General features: G+C 42.6%; 1 long non-coding RNA gene across 1 annotated transcript; it reads left to right on the top strand.

Annotated features, from left to right (window-relative positions):
* Positions 1-5,949: 5,949 nt before the first annotated feature.
* LOC114805726 lies at positions 5,950-18,023 on the top strand. The gene is made up of 3 exons (XR_003753754.2): positions 5,950-6,032; positions 15,112-15,160; positions 17,952-18,023. It is a non-coding gene; the product is annotated as an uncharacterized LOC114805726 (long non-coding RNA).
* The last annotated feature ends 1,126 nt before the right edge of the window (positions 18,024-19,149 follow it).

The following is a 19,149-nucleotide window of genomic DNA, read 5'->3' as shown; positions in this document are numbered from 1 at the left end:
GTGCCAGGCACTGTGCTAAGTGCTGGGGAAGATACAAGGGAATTGGGTTGGACACAATCCTTGTCCCACATAAGGCTCACAGTCTTAATCCCCATTTTCCAGATGAGGTAACAGAGGCCCAGAGAAGTGAAGTAACTTGCCGAAGATCACACAGCAGATGTGGTGGAGCTGGGATTAGAGCCTAGCTCCTTCTGACTCCCAGGCCTGTCCTCTTTCCACTAAACCATGCTGCTTCTCAATCTTACAATGCATCCTGTATGAATGAAACTCGAAAACCAGGATGACTCTTCACCAAGGGCACTGAGATCCTACCTGCTAGATGGTGTTGCCAGACTTTGTCAATTCCATCTCTGTGCCAGCTAATTTTGGTTGCCCTGCTTGATGTGGACTCCTGCCATTTGAGCCCAAAGCACAGGGAACCAAAGGATGGGAGGAAGCTAGGGGTGTGCTGAAGTCCTCCATGACTGGAAATCTGGGCCCTGACCCATCTTATCACAACCCAGTGGGAGCTCGGGAACTCAGATCTAAGTAGGATCCTAGGTGAGTCTGAATCAAACTAAAATGGCTGCGATCTCACCTCTGAGGGGCAATGATACTACTACTACTAATAATAATTGTGGTTTTTGTTAGGCTCTTACTGTGTGTCAAGCGCTGTACTAAATGCTAGAGAAGATACAAGATATTCAAGTTGGAGACAGTCCCCGTCTTACGAGGGGCTCAAAGTCTAAATAGGAAGGAAAATTGGTGTTAAATCCTCTTTTTATAGAGGAGGAAACTGAGGCACAATCAGTGCAGAGCTGGGATTAAAAAGCAGGTCCTCAGACTCCCAGATCAATGCTCTTTCCCACTAAGCCATGTTGATAATCTTGTGCAGATACCCCTAAGGACCTGTTGGGCTGTTTAGTCCCAGCAGGAGAAAACCATGCAGCAGCAGAGGACCAGCCAATCAATAAATCAGTGATATTAAGTGTTACTATGTCCAGAACACTGTACTAAGCACTTGGGGAAGTACACTTTAATAGAGTGGTAGATATCCTACCCACCAGGAATTTGCAGTCTTCAGGGCTGCTCCCAAAGGGAGCAGAGGGTGGGTGAGGAGCAGCCTAATTAATCAATCAATTGTATTGATTAACTAGGTATTGTAATCAGATCAAGGAGTAGGTGCTTGGGAGAGTTATGTAAAGGTAGCAGATACAATTCTTTCCCTCCAGAAGTCTCTAGGCTAAGGAACATTGGCAATATCCTGGCAGGGTAGACCAAGGAGGCTCTTCGTAAGTCCGTGAAACGAGCCTCAAGGCTTATTTTCTCAAAATAAGAGTGAACTACTACCCTTATTGTTGTTCTTATTCTTGCTGGTTTTCTGACAAAATTTATCCAGGTCTTGGCCTCTTGATTATGAACTCTCTGTAGGCCAGTGGAGGCCAAGGTCTTGGGGTAATTAATTGTCTGAAGCCAAAGCTTTGGCTTTGTTTTCCCCAGAATTGTTCCTCCATCCACCCTCCTCTTGCAGGGTAGTGTCTGTCAGTAGGTGGGTGGGCTGGGGAGGGGATGCCTTTCTTCATCTCCCCCAGCCTCCACAGCCCCCAGCAACCTTTTGCATTTTTCCTGGTTGATCCGCATTAAAGTCTACATTCCAGGTTTGCATAATAATAATTGTGGCATTTGTTACGTGCCAAGCATTGTATTAAGTAAACACTAGGGAAGATACAGGATAATCAGGTCCAACACAGTCCTTGTTCCACATGGGACTCATAATCTAAAGGGGAGGGGAACAGGTATTTTGACTCCATTTACACAGATGAGGCAACTGAGACAGAGAAAATTAAGTGATTTACCATGTTCACACTATCAGTCAAGTTGAGGAGCTGAGATTAGAGCCTCACTCTCCTGACTCTAACTCCTGTGTTCTTTCCACTGAGCCACACTGCTTCTCATTTAGCTCTGTGTTCTTACAGAATTGCAAAATTCTCCTCCAGTCTCCCTGAGCAGTTCTATGGGTTCACATAGAGGAAAGAGAGTTTAGCTAGATGGTTGTCTGTGTCTGGCATGAGGCTAGCATTCAGGTGGCTCAGCTCTTTCTGAAGTCATCTTTCCTCCCCAGAGTGGACACTCATCTGGTTATACCAGACAGTCTAGTTTCCAGCTTAGCTCCGAATCTGGAGTGGCTGCAGCACCAGACGCCTTTTTATCCATTGTTTTTGTTGTCAGTGTCCCTTCTGCCATAGAGTTGTGGCAGGGCACAACTTAGAGAAGCAGCGTGGCTCAGTGGAAAGAGCATGGGCTTTGGAGTCAGGGCTCATGAGTTCGAATCCCAGCTCTGCCACTTGTCGGCTGTGTGACTGTGGGCAAGTCACTTAACTTCTCTGTGCCTCAGTTCCCTCATCTGTAAAATGGGGATTAAGACTGTGAGCCCCACGTGGGACAACCTGATTCCCCTATGTCTACCCCAGCGCTTAGAACAGTGATCGGCACATAGTAAGCGCTTAACAAATACCAACAGGGCCCATGTTCACATGGCCTGGGAAGGGAAAACAATTGTTCTGGAGCAGGTGAGGGGTTCGGGGTCGCCCTCCCCCTCCCGCTCCCCCCCCCCCCCCCAGTGAAAGTCTCTGTCCAGGAAGACTCAGATGGTCTGACATAAAGGCTGGTATATGACATTTCTCCGTGGGCCCAACCTGACATGTCTGCGATCAACGAGGGCTTTCAGTGGCCACCCAGCCTGTTCCCCATGATCGGTCCCTTAGGGCAGACATTCCGGATCATCTCATTAGGAGAAAACAGATGCGGTATCCCGGATGGCCCCAGGAGTGGCAAAAAGTACCAAGGGCAGGGAAAAGCCCTCCCACCAAGCAAGGCCATCCATCAAAGCTTATTATGGACAGGGAATGTGTCTACTAATTCTCTCGTACTCTCCCAGGTACCTAGAACAGTACTCTACACATAGTAAACATTCAGTAAATACCACTGATTGATGGATCAGGGTCCCAACTCAGGCTCTGTTCTAATGTCGGCAAAACAGAAAGCCAATGTGACCTTATTACTAGGGAGTCAGCGCTGTGCTGAAGCTGAAGGAATAGCTATTTGTTAGGGGTGGGGGATCTTGTGTGGGTGGTCCCCTGGCTCTCTCTGCTTCTGCCCCCACCCCCTCCAGGCCTAGGGCCAGGCCTAATGGCCGTTTGACTTCTGGGCCTCATTCGAGGGCTAGGGCTAAAGATCCTGTTCTGGACCCAGGAGGGCTGCTTTATCTAAAATGTTCACTCGGGAGCCCAGCCCCTGCTTCAACTTCTTTCTAGATGATGGATCCAGATTAGCAGATCTAAACAATTAGTTAAGGAATGATCCCTGCTGACAATTAGAACAGTTAAGCATCCTGCTGACAGCTGTGGTGACAGCTCCCAGTAAAACTACACCTTCGCGAAGTGAGAGTGCCCTTCTGATTTACAGGCCTGAATTTTTTTTTTTAAACTTGGGAGCTCAGAAGGGCTTTCAGAAAGTCGACCCTCCCACTCATGTTCATAATTTTCAAATGGAGCATCAGAAATGTCCACCCAAATTCTGATATCTTCCATCCTCGGACTGGACCTCTCCCAAGGGTGAACCCGACAGGACGGCAGAGCGAGTCTTTCGTTCGACACGGAGGGTAAATGATTTTAAGATGTGTGATAAGGCAATGGGGGTGCATGCAGTTAGGACTTGTGTTTCTCTCTCAGAGCCTGCAGTGGAGCTATGATCTTTAAACACATGGGCTCGTTTGCCTTTTCAAGCAGATGTTTCAGAGTCCACCCACCCCCTCCCCCCCCCAGCCCGAAATGGCCCTTAAAGTGAAAGCGATCCATGGCTAGCAACCCCTTCCCAATGAGCCTGGACTTGGGTGCTCCCCAGGTGGGCTTAGAGGACGAGTGTGCCACCCCAGCCGGAAGCAAAGGCTACATTCTGGTACTTATTGAGAGAGGGAGTTTGATTTAATTGGGAAAATAAAGAGGGTATGCTTTTTTAGGTCTCCCCCAACTCCTAATTTATCAATCTGAGTCAGCATGTGTGCTGGCCACAATCCTGTTTTCCTTGCATACGGGACAGGACACACTTATCCAGAAAGGATTCTGTGGAATGTTTCAGAGTCTCGTGTCCAGGCTGCTTCATGAGAACAAGGGAGAGGGGGCGGCAAGGGGACGTGGATTGCTCTGACAGCCCTTCTTACTTAGATCTCAAAATTACAGGATATTAAAAATAAACCTGAAGGACACTGTGGTGAATTTTCAGAGCAGCTGGAAAAGAAACCCTAAAACTTGTGATTGCAATCAGTAAAGGTGATAACAGCCGAAAACAGTAGACCTGTAATAGCAAACCCAGCCCTCCCCCACTTCAGCACACACACACACGCACACTCCCTCACACTCAATCTCACTCACTTCCCCCCAGACACGCGTGTGCTTCCCCACTCCTCTTATTTAAGCCTGGGAGATGGAGTGGACCCAATACAATTCAAACAAATTCTCCAACACACTAGTTCATGTGGGGTTAGCATGATAAGGTGGCATGTGCTTTATTCAAGTGACAGGCATTCACAGATGGATGGACAGTGCAGAAAATACAGAACTTGCTCTGTCCCTCTTGATCCATTTGTTAACAGTTTGCAGAAATTGTCCACCTAGACATAGCCCTATGCTGCACATTCTACATGGCCCCTGACCTCCAGAACAAATTTACCTAAATTTCTTTTAGTAAAATCATCTAATCATCCTTAATGACAATTAACATTATAAAATACACTGTTGAAAAATGGGAAAGGGAAAAAATGCAATCCTACCATTTATAAGCAAATACATTTTGGGTAAAAGTAATGACTTTGGCATTAAGCTGAATCATTCCAATTTGATTTTTTTACATTAAACTTGTGACTTTAAAGCATTTTTCACTGTGAAAAAGTAGTGATATAATAATCTTACGTATAGCCTTGAAAAAGGCATACTATGGTTCAAGGGGCATATGAAATATTCCCCTTCCATCTGTACCCTTTTGATTCAGCTCCGCATTTGGAGAATTGTTTTTTCGAATATGAAAACAATGCCACAATTGAATCCAAAAGGGTCCTGAAAAAAATTAAAGTGTAAAAAATATAAACAAAAAAAGAGAAGAACCATGCTTAAGTGTATTCAGAAATACTTCTGTGTTAAGGACAGTTTCATATGTGAGGTTCTGGGTGTGTAAATATCATTTAGTCTTTGAACATTTCTTTCACCTTTTGAATCTTGTGAATGTGGAGCTCAAGGACAGCCTTCCTCGTGCGGCCTCGCAGCATAAAAGCAGGTTTAAAGTGCAACACCAGGTGGAAGACACCGATAGCTCTTAGGCCATAGCTCTGGGGAATGTCTCTTTTTCCAGAAGTGCTATCTACCTCCCAAAACTACACTATCAGGGTATCATTTAAAACCAAAAGGCAACTCTCGAACTACAGCATCAGCAAACTCTTATTTGGTCAAAGCTGACTTTCTCAGGAGGATAATGGGTTGATCTGGCTCTGTGATGTTATGGGGGTTTTTTTGGTTTTTTTTTTTTTTAGCAAATATGATTTCTGTTTATCTTGTGGATATCTAGTAGAGACATCTGGTCCATCAGAAAGATGAATTGGTTTGCTTGTATCACATAAGCCAATGTTCTATGAAGGTTAGCCCACATAGTAAGTGCTTAACAAAAATCTTTTTTTAAAAAGTGGAAATTTGGCCATTATGTCAAGAACTTTAATTTCCTAAGTGTATTAACACAACAGCAATGCCCGCTTGGTAGGAGGTGAAATTCAAAAGGAAAATATCTACCTCTGCCATAAAGGAGCCTCTGTCAAATAAACATGCCTATATATGTATATGTGTGTGTGCGCGCGTGTGTGTGTGTGTGTGAAAATGAGCCACTCCTCCGGATTCATTTTCAAATGAATTTTTATTGGTATTTGTTTAGCTGTCAGGTCTTCGACTGGACTTCTTTCCCAAAAAGAGAAGTTCGCCATCCCGTCACACAAGGCAGCTGCACATTTGTGGGTGAGTCATAATAAGACTGAGATGGTGTGTGTCAGGGGATATTTTGGCTTGTGGTTTAGACTGAAAGAGCAGGCCATTTGATTTACTACTTCAAATTGGGGCAAGCATAGGGTTTGAAGCTAAAAGGAAGCTGTCTACTTTGAAACCTTTATTATTTTAAAGTCTTTCTTCTTTTATCAAAAAAATAATATCCCACACATTTCCTTTGAGCCCGACAAACTGAGTAATTCACTTCAAGATATTCAGTTACATGGTGGTGACTTCGGTAATAGTATTAAAAGCCTTACATGCCTTGAGCCGGTCTTTGTTGCTGGAATTTTATTCCTCTCTGATACGGCAATTTTGAAGTTGAGGTTCTGTGCCTGCGTTAACAGAAGAGCAAAGCAGAAACGGACTTTCGGACCTCTCTCTATATTCTTTTCCTCTAATGAAATCCTGCAGGGGGTACAGGGATAGGGTAATGAGAAGTTTTTTCTTCTTTTCTCTAGATCCTTCATTAGTCCATCATTATTCTAGCAAGCGGATTGGTCAGGGCTCAGGGTACTGCTTCCCAACAGTTTTGTAATGATTTTTATTATTTTCCTCAGTGGTGGGCAGTCCGAAAGGCTTTTGATGTCAACATGCTCCAGGGTAGAAGGGCGAAACAAGCCATGAGACCAAGGCTGGGAAAGCTGCGTCTGGTTCCCACTGCCTCTGAAGGAGAGATTGGCAAATTGCTGGCCAATGTGAGCCTTAGACTGCCACCCAATGGCAACTGGACTGAATGGTCTTGGCTCCCAGGTTTTTGCAAAGATCTTTCACCCAGTGCTCTCTGTTGGGAAGGTCTAAAATTAGCCCTGGTTCCTTCAAACTATTTAAAAACTCAAAATGGTTTGTCTTCTGGCCGGTCAGTGCTATGTAGTTGCTGCCTGGGAATGCTGATTTGTTTTTCCCGAGGTTTATCTGTCCAGAAGAACAGGATTTTTTTTTTTTCTCCTTTGGAATTGAAGGGATAGTCTACAGATTCATTCAACAGTATTTATTGAGCGCTTACTCTGTGCCGAGCACTGAACTAAGAGCTTGGAATGTACAAATCGGTAACAGGTAGAGAAAGTCCCTGCCCTTTGAGGGGCTTACCGTCTAATCGGGGGAGACAGACAAAAACAATAGCAATAAATAGAATCAAGGGGATGAACATCTCATTAAAACAATAGCAAATAAATAGAATCAAGGTGATGTACATCTCATTAACAAAATAAATAGGGTAATGAAGATATATACAGATACTGTTGTAACCGCAAGAGCGGTCCAGAATTGATCTTTTCTCCCCATTTATTTTGAGTGATGATAAGAGTAGTATTTAAGTGCTCATTATGTGCCAGGCACTGTACTGAGTGCTAGGGAAGATAGGAGATAATCAGGTCCCACAGGGGCTCACAGTATAAGTAGAAGGGAGAACCTGTATTGAATCCACATGTTGTAACCACAAGAGCGGTCCAAAATTGATCTTTTCTCCCCATTTATTTTGAGTGGTAATAATAATAGTAGTATCTGTTAAGTGCTCATTATGTGCCAGGCACTGTACGAGCGCTGGGGTAGATACAAGATAATCAGGTCCCACATGGGGCTCATAGTATAAGTAGAAGGGAGAACCCGTATTGAATCCCCATGTTGCAGATGAGGGAACTGAGGCCCAGAGAAGTTAGATGACTTGACCAAGGTCACAGAATAGGTAAGTCATGGAGCTGAAATTAGAATCCAGGTCCTCTGACTCAAAGCATGGCTTAATGGAAAGAACACAGGCTTGGGAGTCAGAGGTCATAGGTTCTAATCCTCCCTCTGCCACTTGTCAGCTGTGTGACTTTGGGCAAGTCACTTAACTTCTCTGTGCCTCAGTTACCTCATCTGTAAAATGGGGATGAAGATTGTGAACCCCACATGGGACAACCTGATCACCTTGTATCTACTGCAGTATTTAGAACAGTGCTTGGCACATAGTAAGGGCTTAACAAATACCATCATTATTATTATTATTATTTGGCATCTCTTGAATTTATCCTAGTGTTTTAGAGCAGAAGAGTGGGGCTTGATAGTGAATTTTGGAAGTAACTGCACAGTAGCATGACGTATTCACAATATTAATAGCATTCCAGAGATATTAAGCCATTGGAGGCTCTGAATTCTCACTGCTCATAATTAAAATTGTTTACTGGATTTTTCCATTTATCTTTTTGTTTGCTTATTTGTTTGTTTTTACTTATTAAGTGTTTATGTACCAAACACTGTTCTAAGCCCAGGGGTAGATGCAAGTTAATCATGTTGTAAACAGTCCCGTTCTCACATGGGGCTCACAGTCTAAACAGGAGGGAGGAGGAATTAATCTTCATTTTACAGTTGGGGTAATTGAGACACAGAGAAGTTAGGCAACTTGCCCAAGGTCACACAGCAGACGTGACAGAGCAGGGATTAGAACCCAGGTCCTCTGACTCTCAGCCCTGTGCTGTTTCCACTAGGCCAATTTCCTTCTCTAAGCCTCTTAACAACAGCAAAGACCCCTTTCCCAGATCCTTGAGTAAATTGGTTTAGGCTTGCAGGTCAGGTTGTGACTTTCAAATGGCCGGCCAAGTTGTAATTGTTGTTTTGTTTTGTTTTGTTGTCTATCTCCCCCATTTGAACTGTGAGCCCGTTGTTGGGCAGGGATTGTCTCTATCTGTTGCCCAATTGTACATTCCAAGCGCTTAGTACAGTGCTCTGCACCTAGTAAGTGCTCAATAAATACGATTGAATGAATTAATGAATTTGCATTTCATCAGCAGAATTGTCTTCTAAAAGCCCCTGTAGCTTTTAGGGACTTTTATTCAGCAGCCAACAATGGGCTGGGAGCAAAAACGGACACATAGGCCATGAAAGAAGTGTTTACTCTTTAAGGTGTGAAACTGATTAACTTGAGTTTATCCCAGCGATTAGAACATTGTTCGATACATAGTAGGTTCTTAACAAATACCACAGGGAAAAATAACTATAGGGATCTCTGACTTTTACCATGGCTTGTAGCCCTCAGTCAAAAGAGGCTAGAGTTGAAAGCTTATTACTGTTTCTAGCCAAAGGGAGACTTTGTTTATATGGACTATTCTTTTTAATTTTCACCTTTGCCAAATTATGCTGGTTCAAAACTACAGAAAATCCACCCATTAGAGACAAAAAGCAGTGAACCCTTTAAATCAGTGAAAAGGCACAATGTTTCTCTATTGAGAAATCCAACAGCAGAAGGAGAAGTGCTTAGAATAAGATTTGGCACATAGTAAGCACTTAACAAAGACCACAGTTATTATTATCTATATGAAGGAAAGTATGAATAAAACCCGCACCACCCCTTCCTCCTGGTATGTGGTGATGAAAAGTATGCTAACCTTTCAACTTGTAAGTGAGAGTCACTACTGAGGTTCAGGATCATGGCAATCTCTTTGCAGTGCTTTTTTTTTTTTTACCATAAAAAGTCTCTAAACCATTGCAATTTTTTGGAAGCAGTGTGGATAGCTCCTGGGTCTAAGAGTCAGAGGACCTTGGTTCTAATCCTGTCTCTGACATTTTTCTATTTCATGACCTTGGGCAAGTCATGTTTGTGCCTCAGTTTCCTCATCTGTAAAATGGGGATTCAAAACTCACTCTCCCTTCTCCTTAGACTGTAAGCCCCAGGCTTTCCTGATTATCTTGCATCTACCCTGGGAGTAAGTACAATGCTTGTCACATAGTAACCTTAACAAATGCTATTATTATTATTCAGGGTTTGGCTGTGAGATTGTAAAATTATAGATTGTAAACTGCACTAGAATGTAAATTCCTTGTGGGCAGGGATTGTACTTGTATCTGCTAACAGCATTCTACTTTCCCAAATTACTGCAAAGCTCTTCACAAAGTAAATTCTCAATTAATACCACTGATTGACTGTTGGATAAGGTGTGAAGGGTAGAAGACTCCTCAGAAATACTGATCCTGCCTGCCTTACTGGGAAAACCCTTGCCCTTTTCTTACAAAAAGCAGGTCCCACCCAATTTCCCTAGCCCGCCCTAAATTAATCCCTCCTTTCTCCTTTCTCCTCCTGGCCTATTAGCAAAATTCACATGTGGTGGGTCACCTAAAAATATAATTTGTGATTTGGAGGTCATGGTACTAGTAATAGTAGTTGTAATATTGGTGGTAGTTGTGGTAGCATCAGTCGCACATTCCCTGCCCATAACTAGCTTGCAGTCTAGAAGGGGAGATAAACATTAATATGAATAAATCAGTAATCTAAAATGTATAGTTCAAATGTATATTCATTAGTGCTGTGGGGTTGGGGGTGGGAAATATCAAGTGTCCTAAGGTCACGGTTTGAAGTGCATAGATGACCCAGAAGGGAGAGCGAGCTAGAGAGAAGAGAGCATAATTGGGGAAGGCCTCTTGGAGGAGATGTGACCTTAGTAATGCTTTGAAGGTGGAGACAGTGGGGGTCTGGCACGGATGGTAGGGGAGGGAGTTCCAGACTAGGGGGATGATGTTGGAAAGGGGTGGACGGCAAGATAGACCAGATGGGGGCACAGTGAGTAAACTGGTGTTTATAAAAGCAGAGTGTGTGGGCTGGACTGAAGTAGGAGATTAGTGAGATGAGGTAGGGTGGGGTGAGCTGATTGAGTGCTTTAAAGCCAGTGGTAAGGAGTTTCTGTTCGATAGGAGGTGGATGGGCGGGCAGCCATTGCAGGTTCTTGAGGAGTGGGAAGACATGACTGAATGTTTTTGTTGATAAATGATTCATCCAGGAGACTGAGGTATGGACTGAAGTGGGTAAAGACAGGAGACTAGGAGGTCAGGGAGGAGGCAGATGAAGTAGACAAGATGGGAGAGGATAAGTGCTTGGATCAGCGTGGTTGCAGTTTGGATGGAGGAGAAAGGGTGGATTTTAGCAATGTTGTGAAGGTGGAATGGACAGGATTTGGTGACGGATTGAATATGTGGAAGAATGAAAGAGATGAGGCAAGGATAATACCAGGGTTAAGGGTTTATGAGGTACATAGGTCATAAAGTCAGGAGAAAATGCGAGATTGCATGGAAGGAGAGAGGTCAGGCCTGGAGACACAGATTTGGGAATCATCTGGTAGAGATGGTAAGTGAAGCCATGGGAGCAAATGAGTTCTCCAAGGCACTGGGTGTAGAAGAAAAATAAAAGGGATCCTAGAACTGAGCCTTGAGTAGTAGTAGTAGTAGTAGTAGTAGCAGCAGCAATATTAATTGAATGCAAGATAAATAGCTAAGCCAGGTAGAAACTAAAATTGTTTGGATATAAATCAGTCTAGGCCTATGGGACCCTAAAACATTTATTTTTCAGTGGACCAGCTTTAGATTCTAGTGGCCGTTGATTGTGAAGCAGACTGGCTTTCTGAGGAATGTACCAAAGCTTCTAAATCCAACCAAGCATCTTCCAGAGATCTTTGGGAAAGGTCAACTGAAAGTTCTAGGAGAAAGCATTGGTGTGAAACTGTGAGAATTTTATGCACAAAGGCACAAGGCCACTTTGAACTTTAGGTCTAGAGATCTGGAGAATTTTCAGATAAAAGTCAAAGCTCTTGTGGAAAAGCAAGTTCAACGAAACAAGTTGAATTTTATTTCACTTGGCTTTGAATTTACAACTGACAACTACAAAATGCAAGCTAAATTTGTTTCCAGTGTAAGGATCTTTTAGAATAAATTTTGATCCAGGATGAATTCTTTTAAAAACAGGAAATCTGAATTTCCCTAAAACTGTCAGTATCAAAATACAAACATTAAAGTAGCATTTTTGAATCACTTGCATAGGTTTTGATTAAAATTGGACAAACCTGAACTTTACTGGCAGATTGGGGGAAAATCTGTAGCTAATGCAATATTTTGTTTCATTAATAGAAAGTCCCACTTGAAATTTTGTGACTTTAAGCAGATGGGGTCTTAACTGAATGATCATCTGGTTCATTTCATCCTGATCGACTGTTTCATGAAATAATGGAAATGAATTTCATAGCAGAGATAAGCTTCAAATTCAGAGTTCACTGTTTTCAAATCATAAATGCCTGTACTACACTGCAATTTGTGTTTCTTGAAAACAATTTGAAAAATGCGTGCTGCACCCAGGACTGTAATTATTCAAACAATTGCCATATAGCTCCAAACCAGTTTGCTTGATGACAAACACGCTGTAATTTCACCCAGACGGTTTAATTTTCCTTGCTTTCTCTAAATAGCAATTTTATCTTCAGGCAGTTATATTATTTTCCATGTGATTTGTTACATATATTAAAATTTCACCAATTTTCTCCCAGAAAAACTTCTTACAAAGAAACGTGGTTTTTTTTTTCCCTTTTGGCCACTTAAAGAGAAAAACCTCAATTCAAAGACTCCAGAAGGTTGGCTTGATTTTACCGACTCTGAAACTTCACTTCCTCAAAGCACACAATCATTTTTCTCTTCTGATCACTTCTATCAGGCTTCAATTTAAAGTCTAGTTGCAATCAAGCCTTTGGAAGTGTCCACGCTAGTTACCCTCTGAACTCCTCAAAGTGCTGTCCTTGACACTCTCTCTGACAGTCTAGGGTTTTCCCAAGAGAAAGTGACTCTGCATCCCTGTGGAGAACAGAGGGAAACAAATGCATTCTGAAAGTTCGAACAGAATGTTTCGAAACAAACACATGGAGATATCTGTTGTCTACTTCTGACACACACACACACGCACACACACACACACAATAAAAAGGAAAGAGGCAGATCTACTGAACATTTTCTTTCCTTAGATAAAACTGAGGGATTGTTAAATAGACATCTCCAGTCCTTCTAAGGTTCTGAAATGATTTAAAGTTTATTGTTGCCTAATTCCTATCCAGGGAATTCCACAACTCCTTCTTGTTGTTTTTATGGTATACAGTGTTCAAAAGTCAAGAAAAGTCAGTGGAGTTTAACAATCTATTTTTAAGTTAACTGTGAAATTGCGTATTTATATTTTCAGTGTCTGGTCATGGTGTTTGATGAAGTGTGAGCTCTGAGCTATAGTGTGAAAAAATTTCATGCTCATTTCTCAGCCTCCTTCATGTTCCGCCAGCGTTAATTTATGAAACCACATTTTATGTGTAATCATGCACCTCCCCCCCAAAAACACTCTTAATTTTTATTGGAGAATAAATTTTGCTTTTAAATGCCACACTTTGCCACATGATCTCTGCACAGGATTTGAGTCCCAGCTCTTTGGGTTTGAACTGGTTTAAAATATCAAAGCTTTGCCATTGTCCTTAAGGAATCGTCCATTTCCCCGCTCCACCGCCCCTATGCACACCTCTGCCACCACCACTCCTGTTGAAGACTTGTACAGATGCCCCGAGGCATCTTTCAGCAACAGTATCAGATTTGCTTGCAGTCCTGGAGTAATTTTTTCATGGTCTGTCACCTTGATTTTATTAAAGGTGTTGGGGCTGAGGCATTAACCAGGGTCGAAAAAGCCTTCTGTAGCGGCCCTGTTATGTGTGGAATTTATAATAGCCAATCCTTTTCAGCCTGACAACTAATCGTTTTTGCCTTGTGTACTGTGGAGCACTTTTACAATTAATCAAGAGTGAAATCATGCCCCCTGGCTACAGAGTCCTGGTGCTTTTCCTATGCGGACCTAGAGGCTTAGGCTTGATCTGGGGGAGCTGAAGTTGATCATATTTTAGACAACTTCAGTGGAAATTCCTCCCAATCTACCCGAGCCATGTGCCGAAAGGATCAGAATAAAGGGAACTCCTCTCAGCAGATGCATCTCTCTGACTTTTCCCTCAGGAACTCTTTAAAGCCACGTTCTCCAAGACTGCTGGTGTAAAGTGATTTTTTGAAAATGCTTTTAGAGAGGTCTTTGCATCTTGCCCCTGTGAGTCAGTTCACTGTATTTGCAGCAGTCAAGTTAAACCAAATTCATGCAAAGAAATGAAAAACTGATTGAAAATCAAAGGCCAGTTTGATAAATAGAACATCATGTAGGCACAGGTGTGCCTGGTGGACAATTTCAGGACTTAAATTGGACTTTTTTTTCCCTCCCTGAAAGAAGTTGTCATTTGGGGACCAAGCAGTTCTGTAGGAAATATCTGATTTTGACTCAGGCAAATTCAGTTTCTCAGCTAAGTTCAGAGTTTCCATAGGTGGCAGAAGTGCTCACATATTTATATATGGGCTCTTAGCTCTGCTCTTTAAATAACAAGTGCCCGGTACTGGGGGCAACATACAAAGCTGAATTGTGTGTGGTCTATGTGGACCTCTCTGGGTCATTTTGTTTCTGTTGGCACTTTCTTCCTGTGGTGAATACATTAGTACATTTCTCAAGGCCACTGTTTAGCTGAAGAGCTGGTAATTTAAGCCCTGAACGTATGACCAGTTGAGCCAGGGGTGATGGGATTTCTTTAAAAAAAGAGATTCTTCTGCTCTGAAGCAAAAGAAATAGTACTGGCTCAGACCAAGCAGAGGACTCTTATCTCTCTGTTAGTTTGACCATAAAAATACAAGAGCACCTTATCTCTGCTTGGAAAAATTATGGGAAAGCGGTCTCCATTCTGGGGCCCTCCAGCAGCTAGTTCTGAGTCACGGGCCATAAAAGAAGATGAAAAATAGGAAGATACCTTTCGACTTGCCCGTAAAACCTCAGTCCGACATGATACCCGTATTTCCACCCTGGCTCAGGAAGAGGGTCTGACTCGGCTCCGTTGTATGATTTCCTGTAAAACCATCAGCATAAGGAAAGCCTACTAAATAATGTTCAGTTCATCAAAACCAGCCATATACCTGGACCAGTTCTATCCTAAGCTGCCAAACTGTCAATATAATATATAGTGAAAAGCACCCTGGTCTGTCCCTTCCTGGGTTTGTATGAGGTTGAAGAGGGAGAGGAAAAAAATCCCTTAATCAAACAGTGTTATTCCTCCTTTAATGTTAGCGGCCGGTCTTTAAAGGAAACCAAGTGGGCCTGATGTGGCGGGTTTTCGAGCAGCAAAGTCAAAGGCCTGAGTTTTGCTTGAGTGCCCCCTTTGCCTGACTCAGATGGGACAGTGTGATTTTTATATTCATTTTTCCACAGACTAAAGTGAACAGTGACCATTATGGAAGAGCCAGTGCCCCAGAAAAAGGTAAACCTCAATTTTTTACATTAGCTGCATCTGCAAAATGATTTTTTTCCTATCTCTCACCCCTCACAGTCCTGTCCCAAATTTTCTCCAATAGTGACCTGTTTGCAAGTGGCTGAGAAGTCCCCTTGGGGTCTGAGACTGTCTTAGTCTTCCCATACCCAGATGGCCTTACTAATCACACATGCCTACCTCTCCTTTCCTTGGAAGGCGCCTCACACTCCTTCCTTAGGATTCCAGAGTTAGGCCTGAAAATGAAGCGTAAATCTTACGGCCTTATAACCACGGCAGTTACTTCAATAAAATGTTACTTAAAAGTCAATAGGCTGCACATGTTAAAGACATTAGAGCTGTTAACAGACCATTGTAAAGTAAGCAGAATCTTTAATAACCTGAGTGTTACGTTTAACCATTCTGTTTCCCACCTAGCCCTGGCACCCAGAGCTTTAATTCCAGGTCTGAGAGATTCTCACCTTCCTATTCCATTAGACTGTAAGCTCCTTGGGGAGAAAGATCATATCTACCAGCTCTGTTGTATCATACTCTCCCAAGCGCTCAATACAGTGCTCTCCACCCAGTAAGTGTTCGATTAATGTTGGGATAGCTTTCATCGACTGATTGGTATTACTAGTCAAACCAGCCTGGGTACCCTGCTAAAATAGGCTTCTGGGAGACAGTAAACTGGAGCAATACATAGGGACTTTTGTTTTTGCCATTTTTGCAGATTGAAATTGGGGAACTTATGAAGCTATCTCAGGGGGACTGACTGATGGGCTTGTAATATTGAAATCATTGCATCAGGCAATCCTGATTGTCATGAGAAGCCAATGGTGTCATCATCCTCTTCAGTGTTCTTCAATCCCCAGCCTTTTGGGATAGACAAGACAGTTTGAAGTAAAAGACTAGAAAAAAAAAGAAAATATATGGTCATAAAATGTTTGCTTATATTTCTGTACACGCTTTTCTCCTAATATGATTTTGGTTCTTGGGTACGTGGAACATGTTTTTGTAGACGAGTTCCTAATTCAGGAGATACAGCTTAAGCCAAAGCATAAATCTTGGATTTTGGTCATCTTTTGCCCAGTGAAAATGGGTCCTGATGACTGGTGCTTCTATGTCTCATTTCAGGAGAATAAGACTAAAATTGGAGAAGTTACATGTCTTTTGCTATTCATGGATTTCCTGCTCCCTTTGGAAGGATTGATTTTGGTTGCCAACCTGAGGGGACCTAGGCAAGGGTTGTTTGGAGTTTTGCTTGTCCCCTGACTGTTCTGAGCGAACTGGACCCCTTGGTCCAGCAATGATCTAGTGTTACAATATTACTTTAAGGCTGGCACTCATTTTGATTCATCCTGGCGGGGGATCTTGGTATGATGTGGGTAGGCCTGGTATAAATTCACTCAGTCCATGGTTTTTTTTGTGGTCCCTAAAGATTTTTGAAGATGATTTGCAAGGCTGCGGTTGGTTATTACAAAACCCTCATGTTCATTCCTCATAAGGATAAGAGCTTGGGGGTCTCAAGACTCTCTTTCTAGCTATTGTGTTGGCCCACCCTTGGTCAAAGGGATCCCTCACTATTTTTTCTGCCTTCTCTTGCCCTGCCAATTTTTGGAGAGGGTACTTTCCATCCCATGCTTCCTGCACCCTCCAAAATGAGGTTCCCAGTTTGAGGTCCTCTGATTTCAGCCTTTGGGGCCTTCATAGGGAGAAAGGATAACTGGTAAGGAAGAAGCAGGATCATTGGCCACCCAGAACTAGCAGAGGAAAGCAACAAGCCATGATGGCTACTTTCAGCTGGCAAGGCCAAAGAGCCTCTTGTTGAAGGAGAGACAAAAGGAGAATTATCTTGAGTGGATATTAAATTATAGATTCATCATTTCATCAGCAAAAAGTTTTCCATACTGTTTTGGTGTCTGGTTTTGTGAACAGGAGAAAACCCAAACTCTCTCCTTTACATGGCCTACTGGAAAGAGCTCAGGGTTAGAAATCAGTAGATCTGGGTTCTAATCCCAGCCATGCCACTGCCCTGCTGTGTGACCTTGGAAAAGTCACTTACTCTCCTTTTGTCTTAGTGTATTCATCTGTAAAATGGGGATGGGATACCTGCTCTCTCTACCTCCTCGAATGTGCATTTTGGGTAGGATTTATCACGGTGTTTAGTACAGAGCTTTGGGCATAGTAAGTGTTTAATGAGTACCCTACTTGTTAAAGGAAGAAATAAACAGGCCAACAAATATGGGTTTAATAAATTATAATGACATACGATTGTAAGCAGGGCCATTCCCAGGTCAGACCAGTGGTCCATCTGCCTCGATATCCTGGATGTGCCCATTGCTTCAGAGCACTTGAAGGACAGGTTGTACTCCATTCAGTAAATGAATGTGCTTACAAATGTAAATACATACAATAATAATTATGATATTTAAGTACTAACTATGTGCCAGGCACTGTACTAAGTGCAGCAGAAAGTTCATAAGCGAGCATACTTACATTGATGAGAGGGTCTGGGATGTTTTTTGTTGGGATCAGAGGTGGGTGTGTGTTTTGGGGGGCAGGGGTGGTTACTGTTGATGTGGGGACATGGTTGGGAAAAGCCAAAAAGCTTTCCTGGAAGAGGTGAGAGTTAGATTGTGCTTCAGAGAATGGAAGGGCAAAGGTTTATGGAGAGGGAAGCAGATGTAGACTCTAGTGAGGCCTCAAGGTGGGAAATTGAAGAATGCTGAGAGGGAATATTGAGGAGTTTTGCCTGCCTGTTGGATTAAGGATGCTTTTCCCCTTATGGTGGATGCCCTAGGGCCAGCCTTATGTGACACACATGGGACTGAAGAATGAGCAAAGGATTCAACAAAAGGATCTGGGAAGCATCAGCATCAGGTAACTATTTTGTGATCCTGAAATCCCACCACCTCCAGAAGCCATTTCCCAATTAATGTTCTTCCTCCCAGATCAAAGTCTCCCAACTACCACCTCAGCAAGTATGGACTCCATTGCACTATTGTATGTATCGATTTACATTCTCTACCATTTATTCACAGCTCTATCTTTCCATTTTCTTTCTTCTCCTATTGGAAAGTAATTTTGTGTCTGCTTCCCCTGCTAGGCTGTAAATTTCTTGTGGGCAGGAATTGTATCATGTACCTCTATTGTTCACTCCCAAGCTCTTAGTACTGTGCTCTGAACAGGGAAGACACTCAATTATTTTTAATTGATCCTGATGTAATAAGCATAGAAAATGAAGAAGTAATTATTAAGTATTAGTAGTAGTATTTATTAAGTTCTTACTATGTGCAGAGCACTAAACTGAGCACTGGGAAAGAATATACAAATGGGTTGTGTTTATGTGGTTGCTGCTACTCCAAAGCAACAACAGGGCTAAGACTAATAGCATTTAAATTATAGTATTTGGAAGCCCAGGAAGAATCAAATGCATTTTTCTGTTTTCCAGGAGCACAGAATAATAATTAATAACAATAATGTTGTTATTTGTTAAACACCATGTGCCAAGCACTGTATTAAGTGCTAGGAATGATACAATATCCTCAGGTTTGCAGAGTCCCATTCCACAAGAGGCTCACCGATTAGTTTTACCACAAATGCACTGCATGCTATAGACTGAAGAGTAGGGAATTAGCATTGATCTTAGTTAGAGAGATGCCCATAATTCATTAGTGGAAATAAAGGGAGAGAGAAGGAAGTGTTAGCAATGGCCTAGAAGGAATGCCAGGAGAAGACATTGCCTTGGATATGAAAGAGAAGGTCAGAGAAAGGAAGGCTGGCCAGATACATACTGCAGCCAGATCCAGGGAGATCAATTTAGAAAAGAGAACAAAAGAAATGGCCAACAGGAGGTCACTGGAAAGTTTAGAGAGCACTTCTCCATAGAATGGTTGGGACAGAGCCAAACTGAAGGGATCAAGAAGACAATTGGAAGAGAAAAATTGGAGGCATCAAAAATGGGCAGCTTTAAAGAACAAGGAGGAAACTTCACACTA

This window comes from Ornithorhynchus anatinus, chromosome 19 (genome assembly GCF_004115215.2).
Source record: "Ornithorhynchus anatinus isolate Pmale09 chromosome 19, mOrnAna1.pri.v4, whole genome shotgun sequence".
Taxonomy (NCBI): Eukaryota; Metazoa; Chordata; class Mammalia; order Monotremata; family Ornithorhynchidae; genus Ornithorhynchus; species Ornithorhynchus anatinus.
This window is presented reverse-complemented; position numbering and strand designations above follow the sequence as displayed.